At 39.2% G+C, this 22,658-nt stretch overlaps 1 protein-coding gene and 1 long non-coding RNA gene across 2 annotated transcripts in view; one reads left to right on the top strand and one right to left on the bottom strand.

Moving 5' to 3' along the window:
- KATNA1 (katanin catalytic subunit A1) overlaps nucleotides 1–4,021 on the bottom strand; it is a 46,785-nt gene extending 42,764 nt beyond the window's left edge. The window contains exon 1 of the mRNA XM_038526310.1: nucleotides 3,768–4,021. The gene's annotated coding sequence lies outside the window, so the exon portion shown is untranslated. The remainder of the gene's footprint in view (nucleotides 1–3,767) is intronic.
- A 123-nt stretch (nucleotides 4,022–4,144) lies between these two features.
- On the top strand, nucleotides 4,145–9,044 carry LOC111090669. Its single transcript, XR_005353073.1, has 3 exons — nucleotides 4,145–4,304; nucleotides 4,519–4,633; nucleotides 8,695–9,044. It is a non-coding gene; the product is annotated as an uncharacterized LOC111090669 (long non-coding RNA).
- The last annotated feature ends 13,614 nt before the right edge of the window (nucleotides 9,045–22,658 follow it).

Consider the following 22,658-nt stretch of genomic DNA (forward strand, 5'->3'; position numbering starts at 1 on the left):
TATATGTGAGACAAAAATAAATTTTCCTATTCTTCTAGTAGTCTCTCAGCTTTCTTCTCAAATGAATACCAACACTGCAAATTTATAAGACTCTCCAATTTTCAAGAATATCATAACTAAAACTACAACAGACACAGAAATATCTGGCACAACATCTAGCAGTTTTTTAAAAAATACTTTATTTATTTGACAGAGAGAGAGAGCATAAACAGGGGAGCAGGAGGCAGAGGGAGAGGGAGAAGCAGACTCCCCGCTGAGCAAGGAGCCCAATGCAGGGCTGATCTCTGGGAGTTGATCATGACCTGAGCCAAAGGCAGAGCCTTAACCAACTGAGCCACCCAGATACTCCCAATATCTGCAATTTTTGAAGAAATGAATATTTGGAAAAAGCCTATAGACCAAATTTTAACCACCATGAACAGTAAAGAGTATCTACTGGTTCACTGAATGGAATAACACTTACAAAAATGAGATTGTCCAAAACTCAGATTTTTTTTTATTAGAGAGACAAAGAGAAAAATAACTATAGGTGATGCCTACTTTATCTCACAGCAAACTTCTCCTTTACATTATCCTATCAGAACCAACCTTTTGCTTATGTGGTTTATATATTTGTTTTTGCTAATGATTAATCAATTTATTTAAACTAAGTAAGGTGCAACATGAAATTTTACTTCAAGTAACAGAGTTAAAAATTTTAGATAACAGGGCCACCTGGGTAGCAAGGGGTTGAGTGTCTGCCTTTGGCTCAGGTTGTGATCCTGGGGCCCTAGGATTGAGTCCCATCTCGGGCTCCCCGCAGGGGGCCTGCTTCTTCTTCTACCTGTGTCTCTGCCTCTCTGTGTCTCTCATGAATAAATAAATATAATCCTATAAAAAAATTTTTAGACAATAAAAAATACTACAGCAAAATTTCTAGTAAACTTAATATCTGGGACGCCCAGGTAGCTCAGTGGTTGAGTGTCTGCCTTCAACTCAGGTCATGATCCCAGAGTCCAGGGATCGAGTCCTGTGTCAGGCTCCCTGCAGGGAGCCTATATCTCCTTCTGCCTATGTCTCTGCCTCTCTCTCTCTCTCTGTGTGTGTCTCTCATGAATAAATAAAATGTTTTTTTTTTTAAAAAAAGGTAATATCTGCTGTGCTATGGTATCTCCAAAGAGACTTAGTGTCTTTTTCTTCTCCAGGATTATGGAAAATAAGTGATTAAAGAGATGATGGAAAAAGAATAGGCAATAGATCCAAACATCTGAGGTTCTGAGATTCCTACACTCCCCCCCCCCCCAAAAAAAATATGAGGCCTTCCCTATTCCACACCTAAGAATATCATATCCATTTAATATTTTAGGGAGTCAGGCTGGGTTCCACTAATATTCCAGTTTTTACTGTAATGTGCATAGGTCACTCACTCAGGAAATATTAACTGGGTAACTACTCAGTTCCAAGGAATTGCACTGAAAACAAAAATAAGACTTAAACCTTTATATCCTTGAAGTTTAATAGAACATCATTGATCTATTCTAGGTGTATTTGCTTCACTTAGGAGAAGCATGGCATATTATTAAGCACAGGCTACAAAAATCAACACCTATGTTGAAAATATTTATCTGTAAAACTGATGTCCTAAAACAAAAACAAATGAACCTCATTCATAGATTTTCTTGAAGGAATTTCAGTAAATCAAGTGTATGTAACTTTAAAAGTGACAATACTATTAAGCAATGTTCAGAAAGTTCATCTCTGGGATATGAAAACAACCATAATGCTAACTTAGTCACTAACAATTATAAATATATACAATAAATGAGTGATCCATGACCAATTATAGCATGGCATACATTTTTCCTACCTTTATAATCACCATATGATAAATACTCAAGAAGAACAAGAAAGTTATCCAAGTGTGCTTGCTCAGGAAAAAAAGAATACATAAATATGTATTTGATAACCTCTCAGTTTACCCTGAACAAAACAAAAATAAGTCAATATAACAATTAAGATGTAATTTAAAAGCCATATTCAGGGGCACCTGGGTGGCTCAGGTCATGTCCCAGGTTCCTAAGATGAAGCCCCGCATCCGGCTCCCTGGTCAGAGTGGAGCCTGCTTCTCCCTCTTCCTCTGCCACTCCCCCTGCTTGTGCTCTCTGTCTCTCAAATAAATAAATAAAATCTTAAAAAAAATAAAATAAAAGCCATATTCAAGCCATAGCAATAAACACTATAAGCATATCTATTTATCATGTTGTCAATATTGATTATACTGATTTGATACACTATCTTTTTTTTTTTTACCAATCACATAGCCAAAAAGAAAAACCTAAACCATTGTCGCAAACATATATTCAACAATGTCGGGACACCTGGGTGGCTCCGTGGTGGAACACTGCCTTTAGCTCAGGTTGTGATTCCTGGGTGCAGGGATCGAGTGCTGCATTCAGTTCCTAGAGGGAGGGCCTGCTTCTCCCTCTGCCTCTCTCTCTCTGTCTCTCATGAATAAATAAAATCTTAAAAAAAAAAAAAAAAAAGAAATTCAACAATGTTGTTAGTACAGTGAATTCTACAAGATTCCCAAATCCTTAGTATTTGTCAAACTATGACATCAGTTTCAAAATAAGATGCAGAATCCATTGTATATATAGTATGCTGAGTACTGAATCTGTAAAGTGTAAAAGCTTCTTGAATAACCAATGCCCTAGAGGAGCTTTACATAGCTTTCCACGGTTTAGGAATGTTGGAAATTGATCAGCACTGCTTTAAAAAAAAAAAAAAAAATTTTTTTTTTAAGGCATGATACAGGCCACAAATTAATAGAAATTACAAAATAGAGTTCTGCAGTTATTTCTGTGTGAGAACTCCCTGATTACAAAAATCATCTCCTTTGGAAAAGACAATGCGGCTACACATTGAGACATTTAGAAGCCTGTGAACTTTACAAGAATCTTTCTTGACACGGTGGTTTTCTATCGTTGTGGCAGAGGTTCTAAAACATTAGGAATGTTTTTAGCAGTAACTAAAGGTAGGATTTCAAGGAGAAACACAGAAGTGAATGCTTTCAGGAGAAAAGGATGCAAAATTGTGCTGCTGGAAATTTAGTAACTGATATAAAACAGCACTTCGCAGTTAAAAGGAGAAAATTATTTTTGATTAAATAAGGGCTGAGACTATCCGCTGTAGGGGGCACGTAAGGATCCACGTTATCTCCAACTTCGTCACCCTAGAAATATACGATCTGAAACAAATGTTTCGAGGGATACATTTGCCAAAAGGTACCAACTCTGGACCAAAAGGGCCAAAAGCCTCCCAGAGGACGCGGGGCGCCAGAATAAAGCATATCCTCAACAATATCACTCGTATCTAACAAAATGTAAGAGAAGTTGCATCCCGCTGTCAAGGTTTTCAAGGTTTTTCGGGGGTGAGGGTTTGGGGCGGGTGCGTGGGCAGATTCCGAGGACAGCCGCTCAAAAAAAAAAAAAAAAAAAAAAAAAGCGAAGGAATAAAGAAAGACGTTTTTTTCCGATGAGAGACTCCTCCGATGACACAGGCCTAGCAAGGGGAGCGCCAGGGGCCCCCCGAATCCCAGGCTCGACAGCACTCCTCAGGTAGGGGACGCGTCACCTGAGCCACAGGTGTCAGCGACAACAGCAAGGACCCAAGACCCCGGCGCAGCCAAGGGCAGGCTCAGGGCAGGCTCAGGGGAGGATGCGAGGCGGGCTCGTCGCCGCCCGAGCGCCTCGCCGAGCGGGCCCGGGGGGTCGGGGGTGAACACTCACCTGCGGCTGCCGAGGCTCCGTGGGAAGCCGCCCACCGCCAGGCGGAGGGGAAGGGCCGTGCGGGCTCAGGGCGGCGAGGAGGCCGGGCCCTGCGCAGCCCCAACCACTCTGCTCTGTGCTCACCGCCCCAGGACGGCGATGTCCAACCGCCACCAGCCCCGGCGCCGCTTCAGCTCGCCGAGAATTTGAAGGCAAACCCGCCAGGGTCACTTCCGGTGCTGGGGGCGGCCTCGGCGGCTCCAGCGCACGCGACGCGACGCCCCGGGAGCGAGGACGCCGGGCGGCGTGCGCGCGCCGGGCGCCAGGCCGGGGGGGGGGGGGGGGGGGGGCGGGGGGCGGGGCTGCAGGGGCGCGCCTGCGCAGTCCGCACGGTCTCCTGGCGGCGTTCGGGGCGGGTAGTAGGGATGCGCGGCGTGAAGCTAGTAGCATCCCACGTCGTACCTTGGTATCTTCTTCAAAGTTCTCGCTCCCTTTTCCTCCCATTTGATTTCCACCGTGCTCCTCAGAGGTTAGGAAGCCAGAGGGTCTGTTTTACTGGTGAGTGCCAAGGGCCAAATAATTTATGACAGATCCAGTTTTAGAACCAAATAACGCAGAATTCGACTGGGGCGCTGGTCACGACCTAAGACTGATAACATAGGGAATGGGTGAACGAAGATATGCGGACATGCTGCTCGTGGAGTTTTGTTTTCTTGATTTATTTATTTATTTATTTATTTATTTATTTTTTTGGCCATCATTTTAATGCAAGCGGACAACACAATACTGTGATGTGCCAGGATTTGCAGATGCGTGCTCCACGGTACAACTGGCCAGGCTTCCTCAGCCTCCATCTCCGTCCTGTCCCAACACCTAAGAGGCAAGAGGTGCGAGACGCGTTCTCCTTTAGGAGCGCATGGTCGTTGAAATTATAATCTTAAATCATCGCAGTAATTTAACACAGATTTATATAAAGACATTCAGTTCAAAGGAAAGCTATCCATTTATTCCACTGATATTTATTGAGCAACTACGATGCTGTTGACACTGTGGTAGGCATCAGGTATACAGCAATCAAAAAAATATAATGTCTCCGGACGCCTGAGTGGCCCAGCGGTTAAGCATCTGCCTTCCTCTCCGGGCGTGATCCTGGGGCCCTGGGATGGAGTCCCGTGTGGGGCTCCCTGCAGGGAGCCTGCTTCCCCCTCTGCCTGTGTCTCTGCCTCTGTGTGTCTCTCATGAATAAATAAACAAAATCTTTAAAAACATACGTGTAATGTCTCATGGAGATTAAAGTCACACATTTTAAAAATTTTTATTTATTTATTCATGAGAGACACAGAGGGAGGCTCCATGCAGGGGCCCCAATGTGGGACTCGATCCTGAGTCTCCAGGATCACACTCCCGGATAAAGGCGGCGCTAAACCACCCAGCCACCTGGGCTACCTAAAATTCTCAGCTAAGTAGAGAATAAGTGTTGCTGTGGATAGGAACTCCACAGTAACAGAGCACCGGAAATTGTAATTAGTTTACTATCTATTTATTTATGAAACAGAGAAAGAGGCAGAGACATCGGCAGAGGAAGAAGAGGCTCCCTGCTGGGAGGCTGATGTAGGACACCATCCCAGGACCCTGGGATCATGACCTGAGCCAAAGGCAGGTGCTCAACCACTGAGCCACCCAGGTGCCCCGACATTGTTGAATTTCTGTTTACAATAATGGTTTAGGTTTTCTTTTTAGCTATGTGATTGGTAAAAAAGTGTACCAAATCAATGTGATCAATGTTGATAACATGACACGATAGATTTTTCTTGTAGTGTTTATTGATATGGCATGAATATGGCTTTTATTTATTTTTTAAAATTTAATTTATTTATTAGAGAGAGAGAGAGTGAGTGCATAAGCAGGGGGAGCGGCAGAAGGAGAGGACAAGCAGGCTCCCTTCTGAGCAGGGGATCATGACCTGAGCCACCCAGGCACCCTTGAATATGGCTTTTATTATTTTTTTAAATTTAATTTTTAAAGATATTGCTTATTTATTCATGAGAGATACAGAGAGAGGCAGAGACACAGGCAAAGGGAGAAGCACATTCCCCATGGGGAACCTAATGAGGGGCTCCATCCCAGGACCCTGGGATCACACCTGAGCCAAAGGCAGATGCTGAACTGCTGAGCCACCCAGGCTTCATAAATGAATGAAAATTATTTTTATTTGGGGCACCTGAGTAGCTCTGTGTCTCTCATGAAAAAATAAAGTCTAAAAAAAAAGAACAATTTGGGGAGGTACAGATTAATCACCCTAGTTAGGCTGAATCTACTTTCACCTTTTATAGGTATGCAAAGGTATGCTGAATTATAGAGACCATTTGTACTTCTAAAACTTTTCAAACAGAGGCACCTGAGTGGCACAGTGGTTAAGCAGCCTACTCTCTTGGTTTCTGCTCAGATCATGACCTCAGAGTCCTGGGACAGAGCCTGATTCTCCCTCTCCTTTTGCCTTTCCACCCTCCTTTCTCTCTCTAAAATATATAAATCCTTAAAAATTTTTTTCCCAAAACAAAGTGAGCATGTATTATATAACTATATTATATAATACTATATATGAAATTCTAGAACAAGCAAAACTAATCTAACAAAAAGCTGATCAGTGTTTACCTGAGGCTGGATTAAGGGCGGGAGGAGGGAAGAAAAGGATTAGATTTCATAGAGGCATGAGGAAAGGTACTGAGGTGATGGAAATATTATATATCTGAATTAGGGTAATGGTTACACAAATGTATGTATTTATTAAAACTCTTCCAAGAGTACATATTAAAATGGATGCATTTTATTGTGCATAAATCATATCTCAATGAAGTTGATTTTTATTTATTTTTAAATATTTTATTTATTTATTCATGAGAGACACAAAAAAAGAGAGGCAGAGACATAGGCAGAGGGAGATGTATGCTCCATGCAGGGAGCCTGACTCAGGACTGGATCCCAGGTCTCCAGGATCACGCCCTGGACTGAAGGCAGGTGCTAAACCTCTGAGCCACCCGGGGCTGCCCTAACGTTGATTTTTAAAGTAAAAAACCTCCAAAGAGAGGCTTACATTCACCAGTTCAGTTTCTTCACCATCTGTACCAGTTTGGGAAGACTAGGCTAAGCTGTAGTAGTCTCTAAATCAGAGGTTTCAAACAACAGGATTTGTTTTAAGATGAGAGACACAGGCAGAGGGAGAAGCAGGCATCATGCAGGGAGCTGGACGTGGGACTCGATCCAGGGTCTCCAGGATCACGCCCTGGGCTGAAGGCGGGCGCTAAACCGCTGAGCCACCTGGGCTGCCCAACAAGATTTGTTTTTTAATCAGAATATAAACCCCCTTATACCAAAAAGAACTCTGAGCTTACCAAAGGGGCTATAAACTTGTGCTCCTTTGAACACTATTTTTTTCCTCAATTACTCTATGTGTTCACAGCAGAATGAATGCAGGCCCTGGGACCTTTGGCATGGGGGGTGGGAGGGTGGGGAAGAGGTAACTTGCACAACTTCTGCCCACATCTCATTGGCCAGAGCAAGTCATGTGACCAAGCCTACCTTCAAAGGGACAGGGATGTGCAATTCTGCAGTGTGCTCTAAGGAAAAACGGTATTTGTATACCACACTCATGACTACTACACTAAACATTTATTCTTTTTTTTTTTTTTTTTATTCATGAGAGGCCCAGTGAGAGAGGCAGAGACACAGAGGGAGAAGCAGACTCCCTGAGGGGCGCCAGATGCAGGACTGATCCCAGAACCCTGGGATCATGACCTGATTGGAAGGCAGATGCTCAACCACTGCCCCAAATAAAAATTTATTTATTTGGGGCAGCCCCCGAGGCTCAGCGGTTTAGCACCGCCTTCAGCCCAGGGCGTGATCCTGGAGACCCTGGATGGAGTCCCACGTCAGGCTCCCTCCATGGGGCCTGCTTCTCCTTCTGCCTGTGTCTCTGCCTCTCTCTCTCCTCTCTGCCTCTCATGAATAAATCAATAAGAAATCTTTAAAAATAAATAAATAAAAATAAAATTTAAATTTTATTATTTACTTACTGTTTTATTCATTAACTTAAATTTTAAAAATTTACATTTCATCCAGAGAAATCTAAGAGACTTTCAGGATCATTTAATTTTACTCACCTGGTTGATTTTATCTGGCAGTCCTTGTCTGCATACTTCAAAAATTTGAGCCATCTCTTAGGATACAGAGTATAAATAAGACAAGAAAATTCTAACACAAGTAAGAATCTGAATTTTTAATTATGTCACAATATTTGTAGTAACAAAATGGGGCAGATCCCTAACATTGTTCATTAATATTATTATGTACATTCTTCCTAAATAATAGCTTCCAGCACAGTCCTGCTACTCCCAGATTGCTGAATGCTACAGAAAAAAAAAAATATATATATATATATATTTGTGTGTGTGTGTATATATCGCACCACCATGAAGATTGATGCACCATAATTGTGTATCTTCCAAGCTACCTGAAACATATTTTTCTGCATATTCCACCTCAGTTCTCTCTCCTACTCTCTTCACATTAGTTATTTCAGACTTTCACCATTTTCCTCAAGCGAGCCACCTGCCCATTTCTGTCCTTTAAGCAAGTTATTATGTCTCCACCCTGGGAGAGAATGGAAGCTAGCAGAGTGAAATTTCCTCAACTTGATCCCTGAGGCTGAGACTGCCATCTGGCCACCAAATACTCATTTTCCTTACTTAGTAACAGAACCAAGCTTGATGAAATTGGGCCATCTGGAATAAGGACTACATTTCCAGACTCACATGCAACTAACTAGGTGTGGCCATGGATCTAACTTCTGGCCAGGAAAAGTGTTATGTACAACTTTAGGAAGGCATCTTAAAAGGAGAGGCCTTGAAGCTCCCCCATACCCTCTCTTTTCATCCCTTCTTTTTACCAGGTGAGAACAGGGAAAAAATGGATAAAGTATAAGCCACCAGCCTTTTGAATACAAGCTGTATGATGAAGATAGCAGAACTGAACAGACGAAGTGTGGGCTTTGTGGAACTGCCATACCTGCTGTGGACTGCCAACTCCAGATATTGCATGCCTAAGCAGTGACTGTTTTGGGTTGTATATGCAGAGAAACCTAATCACAATACACGGAGCTCTACTTCACACTTGCCCTTTGGTTTTTGCCTCCCATTTCAATGAAAACTTATCTTCCTTTGTCTACACCCAGGTCCTCCACTTGAATTTAAGAGTTTGAGTTTAAAAGAATTTAAAATAAAATAAAAAAATAAAATTTTATTTTTATCTATTGTTTTGTTGTTAAGCAGGCAATTAACTTGATTTGATTCGCTGGTGGGTAGTACTTCAAATGCCAGTTAAATTTTTCGTTCTGGGATACCTGGGTGGCTCAGCAGTTGAGCATCTGCTTTAGGCTCAGGGAATGATCCTGGAGTTCCAGGATCAAGTCCCACATCCAGCTCCCTGCATGGAGCCTGCTTCTCCTTCTGCCTCTCTCTTTCTGTGTCTCTCATGGATAAATAAAATCATAAAAAAAAAAAAAAAATTCTTCTCCACAGATGTGTGGTAAATGATTCAGCTAGAGATTTGGGGATTTCTCAGCCAAGATTTCATGAAAATTAGATAATCTAGTGCCATTCCTTTCTTCCAAGGGTTGACTTCCATCCAGAATCTTCCTGTTCTTGGTTGCACTCAGTATTTTTAGGTGGCTGTTTTTGTATTTTCCCCAGAGTTTATAACAGTTCTGGGTAAAGTCAATCATTAGGAGCTTATGTGGTCATTGTAGAAACAGAATCCAGTTATTTTTCAGGTAGGTCATTTGGGTGCTAGTTTAGCTAATAAACCTGAAGGACCAGAATGAAATCAAAGAATATAGTTAGAAAGCTATTGCAGTAATTCAGGTAAAAGCTCAACTCTGGCCTCAACCAGAGTAGTAACAATGAGGCTGAAGAGGAATTAGAGAAGAATGTACAAGGTAAAGTAACTGAGTTTCATGATTGATTGCATGGGAGATGATCAGAGTACAAAATGACCTCCTTAAATTGTTTGGCAAATCAGAGTATGGATTATATCGGATTATAAATTCTATATTAATTAGGGTATAAGTTCAGCAACAGTAACAAATGGAGATGATACACACTCACACACATACAGACATTCTGCAGTTTATCAGACCAGCCCGGACAGACAGCCCCACACCACACATCTTTCAGGTAACCAGGTTCTTTTCTTTTTTTAAATTTTATGTTTTTACATTTTTTGAAGATTTTATTTATTCATGAGAGAATACAAGGGAATATGAGAAATATGGGCTGCTCTAGCAGGGCAGTCAAAATTTGGACAGGGATGGGGGCTCTATTCACGAAAGAATGAGAGAACTGGGCAGCCTGAGTGGCTCAGCGGTTTAGCACCACCTTCGGCCCAGGGCATGATCCTGGAGACCCGGGATGGAGTCCCACATCGGAGTCCCTGCATAGAGCCTACTTCTCCCTCTGCCTGTGTCTCTGCCTCTCTCTTTCTCATGAATAAATAAAATCTTATAAAAAAAAAAAAAGAATGAGAGAATGTATGCTGGGGAACAAGAGCAGCCTGTGTCATTAGTCAGCCACTCTAGGAACCAAGAACTCATGAGAATCCCTTTTTCCACCACGGAACAAATTTAACCCTTCTCCGGGGGAAACAACTCAAAGTTCCACCCAGATTCTGAATCCAGCAGTATGTTTAGGATCTCTGGATTTAAAGTAGGAATAAGGAGAGACTAGATGTTAGGGACAACAATAACTGCCTACGTTTCAGACATAAATTTGACCTCTTTCCTGTACTCTTCACACACACAAGTAGATAAATTTTTGTGTGTTTGGCTTTGGCATAACAAAGTAGAGTCACAAACATGCCAAACGTGGGTTTATAGTATAGTATAATGAATAATAGGAATATGCAACTTGCATCAGCTATACAACAGCCTCGAGTAGACTAAAAATAATTTTATAAGGAAGTGCAAACAAAAGAATAAAGGAGACTAAGAATGATGGTAATGCTTGAAAAAGCAAAAAGAATACAAAACTAAAAATGTTCATCCATGTAAAGCTGATTTAAGATATAGCATCAATATATGTATTTTCTCTGGTAGGCAGTCATGTGATAAAGGATTATAAATAAAACAGATTATCCAACTACGTATTTTAAAAATTTTGGACTCATGATACAAATTGAGGAGTCTGATAATCAGGAAGGTTTAAATCTGTGCTGATCTAAAGGAAGCCTTTAACATGAAATATTTATTGTACTTATGTTGGGCAAAATGAAAACTGTCTTAGACTAACTCTACTCAGTTTGCCTTACCCCTATTATCATTAGTTGTATATATTTTAATCTAAAACATTGAATTTTTAATCATAAATTTTGAGAATAAAGATTAAAATAGGGATCCCTGGGTGGCGCAGAGGTTTGGCGCCTGCCTTTGGCCCAGGGCGTGATCCTGGAGACCCGGGATCGAATCCCACATCGGGCTCCCGGTGCATGGAGCCTGCTTCTCCCTCGGCCTGTGTCTCTGCCTCTCTCTCTCTCTCTCTGTGACTATCATAAATAAATAAAAATTGAAAAAAAAATTAAAAAAAAAAAGATTAAAATACATTTTTGAAAATGAAATCAACATACTAAGTGCCTTAATAGTCGGCTCTCCACACATAATTGAAAGATTGGAATTATTATTTTTTTTATTATCCCAGCAAATGTTACACTACAGAAAATGATTGGGAAAATACAAATAGAGTCATTAAAAACACAGGCTGATTATTCATATCTACTACATTCAGAAGTATGCAAAACAATTTAGTTATATTGCAAAGCTGTAATTCCTTTTCCTAACAAAGCATTATTTTATAAAACTGTAGTGTCGCATTGATTCAATTTTAATACAAAATACTTATATACACAATACAATATAAAAGTAAACTGTGGTATAGTGCCTTCCACAAAGGGATATATTAAGGCGCTTTACAAATATACCAATATGTTGACCCAAATTACTTTTTGCTTTAGATTAAAACGAACAGGCTAAATAAATGTTTCACTTTAAATACCGAAGGGATTTTTGTTTATTTTTGTTTATTAAAGAAAAATTTCTAAAGTACCTTAGGTAACAGCAGCAGCAATATCTAAAACTCCTCCCACTGTATTCTCTAATTTCTAACATATTATTAAGTCAGAATAAAACATTTCCGCTCACAGTTTTGCACTTTGCAACAGCAGAAGGTAATAACTTTTTTAAAAAGTCAATCTCAAAGTGACTTCTTAGTCATACATTCTATAGTTCCTATTACAAATAAGGTAGAAAAGATATAGCAATAAGGCCTGCCTTAGAATGTCACTGGACAATACATAACAGTATCTACAATTACATAATTATAGAACACATTTTATAAATACTATTGATATACATAAAATGGGGATAAGTATAAGAAAGACAGCAAGTTTTTTCATGAATGGGAAAATTATTTGAAAAAGAAAACACGTATAACCAATGTTTTCACTCTATTTCAATTGAAAGCATATAGGTTTTTTCATGTTCTCGTCTTTTTGGTCAGGAAGCACCAGATTCTGTGCTAGAAGGACTGGATATGGTTTGGGAATAAGATAGCTAATAAGTATATCCAGACTGTTAAAACTGCAGATACCAAAGGCTTGTCTACTGCTTCACATAAACACAAAAAGCTTATGTTGTCAGAGGAAATTTTAAAAGAACACAAAATTTGTAGTGTCAACACAGATTTTGTGGGGAGAGGGGGAGGAGACAGCACCTTAGTTTTCCTACAACATAAATGTAACAAAGTTGGTTTTGTACATTGCATTGCAGCACAATCCAAAAGTAAAACAACCAAGTGGAAATTCCAATAAATCTGACAGAAAACCCAAAGAGCCAGAGGGATATCTTAAGGTTTGAGTACTGAGTTAAAAATTCTTGAACTACTTTGTTTCGAATAGGATTTTATAGCACTAATTGAATGTTCCATGAAGTAAAGACTGCCAACTCATTATAGTGCCTTTTCTTACAATTCTCTGATTAGAAGTCCTTCAGAAATATTTCCGTATCAAGCCTATAACAAGTCAAACATTTATTTCAGTGCCCTCAAGAGTATGTTTAAATGCCTTAGTGCTGTACCAGCAAGAGAGAGGCATTCCTAGGGATATCTTATCACATGGTATAGACTTTTTCCATCACAGATTATCACTGTTTATACAAGATGTGCTAATCTGAGTATCAGTAAATTTAAAACAAAGTTCTTAGTTTAACATATCAGTGTTCTTATAGGACACAGGTCCTTAACCAAGTCTGTGAGTTTTCAACATGTCCAGAATCCCTAAGACTGCATGCAGCATCATATATGCGTGTGTGTTAATATGCATTTTTCCAGGAAGAGAGTCCCTACCTTTCACCAGATTCTCAAAAAACCAATGAATCTCAAAGACCCACCGCTACACAATGGATTATGCAGTGGTTTACAAGCTAAGCTCTGAGAGGGACACCTATACAAAGGTGGGAAGTGTGAACTAATAAATCTTCATTGCCCACCCAATTCAACTGGAACAGCTTTGCCTTTAATTTTACTTACACGTATTACTTCCACTAGCTTTGTTCCATTAGTTTGAAAATCACTAAAATTATGCCTCTTCTGATCCAGACATAAAGTTTTGATAAAACAATTCCCTATCAGTGGAGCTTAAAAAAAAAAGGAAGTAAAATATAAATTTTACTAATGTCAGAATACAGCCCTTTTCCCCTTCCTAAAAGAGAAGCTAAATGTATTTTGGTATAAAACCATTAAGTGTTCCTTAAAACCTAAGCATTATATATAACAGGCATGCTGTAAAACATTATTTAACCTTAAGTTAGGAGGATTTGAATTTTCTACTAAGACCGCTATGTAACTTTTTTTCTAATTACTAATGTCCACCTTAAGAATTAAATAATAATTATTTCACCAGTTAATCTGCCCGTGGGTTAAATATGCCCAAATAGCCAGATTTCCTTTGCCATAACAATCCATGAATACAGTACTGTTCTGAAAGAGGAAACATATAACATTACTGATGACATAACCAAAACTGTCAATATATAGAAAAAATACTTTTCTAGTGAGTACCCACAAATAATTTTTCTAATTAAAGTTTCATATGAAACTGAAAATAATCTCTCTGCTTAGGATGTGGAAACTTAAAACAAATTTCTGAAGTAAAAATATGAAAGATTTTAGCATTCAGTATTGTAAATTTTGACTTATGGCAACTTTGTTCCCTTTTAAAATCTAGAAGCAGCATTAAAAAATATCGGTATAGAAAGAAAAATGGTAGTGCTTTGCTTCTTTTAAAGCCAGTAATTCTTGAGAAATAAATGCTAGAAGATTAAATATTCCACAGAGGGAAAAGAAACAGATAATCTGCATTATTTTTTTCTTCTGATGAACATACTGTTTCAACCCTGTATTTCTTAGTTCCAAGATGTAAATTATCAGATTATCATTAGCCTAGGTACACTCACCGCCATAATGGCTTAATTTCTATAGCTTATTTTGTACCAAAAACAAGGTTATGGGGTAAACAAAAAAGAGCTCTGTGAATGTGGGGTACATATTTGGTTAAAGCAAGATAAAACTAAAACTGTCTTTCAAAAAAATTTCAAAAACTCTTGTCTTAAAATTATTTAGTGTATGTACAAATAGATACCAGGCTTCTCCTTTTAAACAAAGCACTATATTTTATTTTAAGTACTTTAAGTACCAAGAACTGACTATAGTATTCAGTTCATAATTTACTTTCTTTATAACAATTTTTTCTAAATTACTGATTAAAAAGGCTGGAATAAATTAACATTTTAAAAAGATTTTCCATAATTTAGGAACATAAAACATTGTACACAGAGCACTCATACAAAGCTCTGTCACATTTGCATAATTTTACTCTCAGAGCCTCAAAAAACTCTATTTTTTGGGTCTTTTTCCAAATCCTCATTACAATGATTTCCTAGCGTGTTAAACATACACTAGATCACGATTTTTGATCTCTGAGCCTGTGTGCTGATCATCTTCATCTGACTGTTGCTCTGAGCCTTGTGAATTAATATATTCATATTCAATTGGCTTTGGATAATTATATGGGTAGCCATTGTCATCAAAAAATCTCCGAAAGGTAAATTCATAGAAAGCATGTTCAGGGTGCTTTCCATTTTTATACCATCCGTTGAGAGTGTCATTTACGTTTTCTTCCTCATTATCATCACTCCATAACTTATCAGGATCAACAGGATCAAAATTTGATGTATCTGTTGGGTGTGTGATTTTAGGAATATATGAAGCAGACTGCTGTCTTAGGTCGCTGGAGAAATCAATTGTTTTAAAAAATGGATGAGCTTTTATTTCATCAGCCCCATTCTTGCCTAAGCGATCTTCTGGTCCTCGGCAAAGTTTAATAATAAGATCAGAGGCTTCAGGACTCAGTTTAGCTTGAGGTGGAATGTGAAGAGATGTCTGCCAGTTGATAACCTTTAAAAGAGATTTTTAGAAATTAGGAAGGAATTGATAAATAAGAAAAACAAAAATTTCCTCGAAGCTTTTTTTTTCATTTTTAAAAATATTTTATTTATTTATTCATAAGAGACAGAGAGAGAGAGGCAAAGACATAGGCAGAAAGAGAAGCACGTTCCATGTAGGGAGTTGGATGTGGGACTCGAGCCTGGGACTCCAGGATCACGCCCTGGGCTGAAGGGAGGTGCTAAACTGCTGAGCCACCCAGGCATCCCTCCTCCAAGTTTTATTTTTTTATTTTTATTTTTTTTTAAATTTTTTTTTATTTATTTACTTATGATAGTCACAGAGAGAGAGAGAGAGGCAGAAACACAGGCAGAGGGAGAAGCAGGCTCCATGCACCGGGAGCCTGATATGGGATTCGATCCTGCGTCTCCAGGATCGCGCCCTGGGCCAAAGGCAGGCGCCAAACCGCTGCGCCACCCAGGGATCCCCCTCCTCCAAGTTTTATAGCAAAAAGTTTTACCAGACTATTTGCATCTTTAAAAATAAATTGCATGGTATTTTGCCTTTCTTACCTTTAATAATGAGTGAATCAATGGTGAGAAATAACCTTTCCTCCCATTCCTTCCTCTCCAGGCAATTTATATTCATATTACAAGACTCATCATTTTAAGTTTTAGCTCCTCTTTTAAACTTCTACCTATGGCAGAAAATGACTGTTTCTACTGTGCCTCCTGTTTCATGTATTTACTGGTATCATAGTATCTCTAATACTTTGTGGTATCTATTTATGTCTATGTCTTTCTACCACAGATAAAATTCCATAAGGCTACAGACCATGTTTTGTCTTTCTCAGTGCTTGGCAAGTTGCCTGGCACATAATTAATAGATGTTCAATAAATATTTATTCTGGCTTTGAATAAAACAGAATGAGGGAGAGAGGGAGGTAGGAAGGAAATAAAGAATGGAGAAAGAGAAGGAAGGAAGGTAGTAGGTAATCAAATATTTTTTACTATTGAGTTTTGAAAGTTCTTTTTATAGTCTAGATACAAGCCTTCTGTGGGAAATATGATCTGCAAATATCTTCTCCCAAGCTGTAGCCTGTCCTGTCTTGACTGTGCAATTTGTTTTTTGTTTTGTTTTTAAACACTATTATTTTTTGAGAGAGAGACAACGTACATGAGTATGCAGATGCATGCATGAGGGAAGAGCAGAGGGAGAGGGAGAGGGAAGAATCTCCAGCAGACTCTGAGCTGAGCATGAAGCCCGACATGGGGCTCTATCTCATAACCCTAAGGATCATGACCTGAGCTGAAACCAAGAGTCGGATGCTCAACTGACTGAGCCATTCAGGTGCCACGTGACTGTCTTTTGTATACTGAAAGTTTTAGATTTGATGAATTCCAATTTCTCAACTTTTTCTTTTATGGATCATGATTTTGGTGTCATTTCTAAGTATTCTCTGCCTAACCCTACCTACCTAGGCCATAAAGATTTTTCGCCTGTTTTCTTCTAAAAGTATTATAGCTTTATATTTTATCTCCAGATTGATGATCCATTTTGAGTTAATCTCTACATAAGAATGAAGTTTACATGGAGTTTCAGTACATACTTTTTTTCTTTTTTTTAAGATTTTATTTATTTGAGAGAGCACACACAAGCCAGGGAAGAAGCAGAGGGGGAGGGAGAAGCAGACTCCTCACTAATACAGAGCTGGATGTGGGGCTCAATCTCAGGACCCTGGGATCATGAATTGAGCCAAAGGCAGATGCTTAACTGACTGAGCCACCCAAGTACCCTGAGTTTCAGTACCTTCTGTATGTGGCTGACCAGTTTTTCCTATATCATTTGCTGAAATACTATTCTTTCTCCATTTGCACCTTTGTCAAAGATCAAATGGTCCTATTTGGGTGGTTCTATTTCTCTGTCCTGTTCCATTGACTGTTTGTGTCCTTTTGCCAATATCACCCTGTGTGAATTACTGGAACTTCACAGTAAGTCTTAAAATCAAGTAGTTGATTCCTTTTTCTTATTTTATATTTAAATAAATAAATATATTTCAAACAGTATTAAATAATTAAGTATTAAATAAATATTAAGTAACATTAAATATTTATTTATTTACTTAAAGATTTTATTTATTCATTCATGAGAGAGACACAGAGAGAGAGAGAAGCAGAGACACAGGCAGAGGGAGAAGCAGGCTCCATGCAGGGAGCCCGATGTGGGACTCAATCCTGGGACTCCAGGATCACGCCCTGGGCGGAAGGCAGGCACTAAACTGCTGAGCCACCCAGGGATCCCCTAAATATTTATTTTTAAGTAGGCTCCATGCTCAGTGTGGAGCCCAATGTAGGGCTTGAACTCACAACCCTGAGATTAATACCTGAGCTGAGATCAAGTCAGATGCTTAACCAAGTCACCTGGCAACCCCTTTGCTCTTCTTCTAAAAAACTATTTACATTATTCCAGTTTCTTTGTCCACCCATATACATTTTAGAATTGGCTTATCTATTTCCTCAAAAATTAGAACAGAATTAAATCTATAGATGAATTTGGAGATAAGATAAGCTTTACTATGTTGAGTTCTCCAACCTATTAGTATGGCATGTCTCTGTATTATTAAGATCTTTCTTGATTTCTTTCATCAGAGTTTGTAGCTTTCAGCATATAGATCTTATTCATGTATTATTAAATTTATACCTACATACTTCAATTTGGGGAAACTTCTATAAATGGTACTGTTTTTTATTTCAGTTTCTGGTCCTTTATTGCTTGAATATAAAAATACAATAGATTTGTATTTATTACTATTATAACCTACAAACTAAGTAGTTCTATGGGTTTTTTCATAAGTTCCCTGGGATTTTCTTTTCTTTTCTTTTTTTAAGATTTTATTTATTCATGAGAGACACAGAGAGAGGCAGAGACATAGGCAGAGGGACAAGCAGACTCCTCACTGGGAGCCTGACGTGGGACTTGATCCTGGGACTCCAGGATCACACCCTGAGCTAAAGGCAGATGCTCAACCACTGAGCCAGCCAGGCGTCCCACCTGGGATTTTCTATATAGAAAATTATGTCGGGACAGCTGGGTGGCTCAGCGGTTAAGCGTCTGCCTTCAGCTTAGGGCATGATCCCAGGATCCGGGATTGAGTCCCACATCAGGCTTCCTGCGTGAAGCCTGCTTCTCCCTCTGCCTGTGTCTCTGCCTCTCTCTCTCTGTGTCTCTCATGAATAAATAAAATCTTAAAAAAAAAAAAAAAAAGAAAATTATATCGTCATCACTGAATGGGGGCAGTTTTTATTTCTTTATCATCTGTATGCCTTGTATTTCTTTTGTTGCTATACTACACTGGCTAAGACTTCCAGAACTATGCTTAATAAGACTGGTAAGAATAGATATCCTTGCCTTGTTCTTGATTTTAAGGAGAAAGCATTCAATTTTTCACACAGCCACATACATACATACATATGTGTATATGCATTTACTTTCATATATACATATATTAAAATGAAGGTGAAATAAAGACACTTTCAGACAAATTGATCTGAACAAAACCTGAGGGAATGTGTTACCAATAGACTTATAGGTGACTGACTCGTGATTTCAGCTCAGGTCATGATCTCATGGTCCTAGGATCGAGCCCCATATTGGGCTCTGGGCTCTGCTTGGGATTCTCTTGCCCCCTTTCTTCTCTCTCTGCCCCTCCATGCTGTCTTTCAAATAAATAAAGTAAAAATCTTAAAAAAGAAAAAACAGAAAAAATTCTAAAGAAAGATCTCTCTCTTTTATTTTTAAGTAGGCTCCACACCCAGTGCAGAGCCCAGTGCAGGCTCAAACCCACACTCCTGAGATTAAGACCTAAGCTGATGTGATGCCTGGGTGGCTTTGACTCAGGGCATGATCCTAGAGTCCGGGGATCGAGTCCCACATCGGGCTTCCTGCATGGAGCTTGCTTCTCCCTCTGCCTATGTCTCTGCCTCTCTCTCTCTCTTTCTGTGTTTCTCATGAATAAATAAATAAAATCTTAAAAAAAAAAAAAAAAAAAGACCTGAGCTGATATTAAGAATTGGATGTTTAACTGCCTGAGCCACCCAGAAATACCAGAAGTTTTAAATATCTTCTGTTAAATGTAATGAAAGAAGTAGTTACAACTTAGCAAGAAGCAACATAGAAGAGATAACTTCACGATCGTCAAATAATGATTAGTAGTGAGTTAGTTCAAGAGTTTACCAGGTTTAAGAAAGTGGGGAGGACTGTGGAAGATGGGAAAGAAAGAAGGAAGACATCCCCCACAGAGGAAATGGTATGCACAGAGGAAGAGAGGGCAAGTTTGGACTTTAATCCATGGACATGGGAACCACTAACGGGTTTTTAATGGGACTGTTTATGGTCCAAATTGTGCGTAACTTCTCATTTAAGTGCCAGAGGTAATTTCAAGTGGAGATATATACTTTGTAGTTTGGAGGTAGGATGTGCATGGAAGGGAACAAAGTCAGGAGCCAGAAGGTGACAAAAAATAAATTAAATCTATAAACATTACTAAAGACTTCCTTGAGAATGAGTGAGGGGGAATATAGCACTGTAACAACAGTGAGAAGATGCAGAGTAGAGTTCACCTGAGGATTTTAGTGGCTTTCTATAACCCTCACAAATTCATTTTTAGGAAAATGAACTCTTATCCCCAATGGGAGGCTCAAAGTCATGAATTCATGACCCCAGGATCAAGCGGTGCTTGCTCTATTGACTGAGCCAGCCAGGTGCCACATTACAAATTCATTCTTAAATTCCAGATTAAATTTTCCTCCTCTAAGTAAAACACTGCTAAAGGTCTGTGATATAAGGACTATGTGACAATCCTTTGGTACAGATTCTATATCTTACCTTCATTTGTGTTTCTAATGGTGTTTGTGCCAAGAAAGGAGGCTGTCCCACCAACATTTCAAAAAGAATTACACCAACACTCCACCAATCACATAACTGTGTATAGCCTAAAATAAGATACCAAAGTTATAGTTATTCATAAACTTTTAAAGAAGTGCTCAGGATACCATCAAAATTAATTTTAAATCACCAGCTAATTCTATAGAAATTAATATTTTTATTATAAACCTGAAAAATAAGTCATGTGCTAATTAATTTAAGTTTCAGCTGGTCTAAAAGACTATTGAGATATTATGAAACTAATGTCTTACCTGTTCGTAACAATACTTCAGGTGCAATGTAATTGGGAGTCCCAACCAATGAATGTGCAAGACATCGCTGGTGCTGGCGTGCAGCTCTCCGCTCTAGTGGTTTTAATCTATCTCCACATCGACAGTTAGAGGGGTCACCCCATTCATTACTGAAATCCATACTATCTTGCCGTGGATGGTCACCTGTGTAGTAAATAGATAAGTAAATAAAAGCCTCAAGCACAAGAATGTACCCAAAGCCTGTTAATCTTTTAGCATCACGATTTAGAGTTAACAATACTCTTCCCTTGAGACAAATTAAGACACAACATATGCCATTTCGTTGATGGTGTTTATTATTGGCTAGAGCCTGTGCTCTGAGATCTCAATAGGACAAGTTTTCCCCCCCAAAAAATTAGCATAAGATTCAGTAATTTACTTGATGTTAAACGATCATAATGAAAGTCATGAGTAGATAGGATCAGGAATCTGTTACTCAGACTGGTCCCCATTACTCATCTGAACAAAGTTTCAAACAAATTAGATCCGTGTTTCATTCACTCAACAAATGATAAGACAAGGTTCTTCTCTCAGGTAGTTTCTATATATGGAACAAGCAAAACAGATACATATATAACAGAGTGATGAGCCCCATCTAGAGAATCAACATGGGATAATATGACAAACATACTAGGTGGCTCAGGAAGACTAACTGAAGTAACATTTGTGAAAAACAAGAAGGACTCAACCATTTGAAAATCAGGGCAAGGCATTCTAATAGAGTAACAGAAGACCAGTGGCAATAGTAGAGAATGGAAGACAACAGAGTGGGAGCCAGTACAGTTATAAGCAAAAGAAATGATTTGCCTTTTATTCCAAGTACAGTGGGAAGATATTGGAGTGTGAGAAGCAAGAGAATGACGAGATCTGATTTTTTTTTTAATTTTATTTTTTGAGAGAGTGGCAGAGAGAACGAGTGAGTATGGGGGAGCATGAGCTGGGGAAGGGGCAGAAGGAGATGAAGAAGTAGCCTCCTGCTGATCAGCGAGACCATATGGGGCTTGATCCCAGGACCTCGAGATCATGACCTGAGCTAAAAAGGCAGATTCTTAACCGAGACACCCAGGTGCCCCATAATCTGATTAATGCTTTATTTTTTTTTGTTTTTTTAAAAAGATTTATTTATTTATTCATGATAGACATAGAGAGAGAGGGAAAGAGAGAGGCAGAGACACAGGCAGAGGGAGAAGCAGGCTCTATGCCGGGAGCCCGATGTGGGACTCAATCCCAGGACTCCAGGATTGCGCCCTGGGCCATAGGCAGGTGCCAAACCGCTGAGCCACCCAGGGATCCCCTGATTAATGTTTTAAAAAGAAAACATTAACTGCTGTGTAGAAAATAGATTATAGGAGGACAACAGTAAAAAGTGACCAGTTCAGAGACTATTGCAGTTAAGCTTGGATTGTGATGGTAACAGTGAAGACAGAGAAAAGTGAACAGATCCAGGGTATTTTTAGAGGTGGAATAAGCAGTATTTATTGATGGATTAAACGTAGAGGATGTGAAAGAAAAAGAATCAAGGATAACTAAGTAGGTGGTGTTAGCGCAATTTACTAAAATGGGGAAGCCCTGAAGGGGAGAAATTAAGAGTTGTTATTGGCAATGTTAATTTTGAAAAGCCTATTAGAAACACACATGTGGTGCCTTGGTGGCTCAGTCAGTTGAGTGTCTGACTCTTGGTTTTGGCTCAAGGCATGATCACAGAGTCCTGGGATCAAGCTCCGTATCAGGCTCTATGCTTAGCATGGAGTCAGCTGGAGTTTCTCTCCCTGTGCCCCTCCCTTCACTTCACTTGTCCACTCTCTCTAAAATGAATAAATCAATCTTAAAAAAAAAAAAAAAAGAAAAAGAAATACACATGAGAGAAGCCATTTCTAGAGAGAGATTGGGAAGTCACTGATAATGAGATGGCATTTAAACTTACGACTAGATGAAATCACCTAGAAAAATACATCTGAAATTAACCTGACTGTAATAATCATTGGGGGTGTTTGATTAAAATACAATTTCTTGGGGTGCCTGGCTGGCTTAGTCCGGAGGGCACACAGCTCTCAAACTCTGGGTCATGAGTTCAACCCACATCAGGTATGGAGGCTACTTAAAAAAATAAAAAGCAACCTTAAAAAAAAAAATAC

Source organism: Canis lupus, chromosome 1 (assembly GCF_011100685.1).
Source record: "Canis lupus familiaris isolate Mischka breed German Shepherd chromosome 1, alternate assembly UU_Cfam_GSD_1.0, whole genome shotgun sequence".
Classification (NCBI taxonomy): domain Eukaryota; kingdom Metazoa; phylum Chordata; class Mammalia; order Carnivora; family Canidae; genus Canis; species Canis lupus.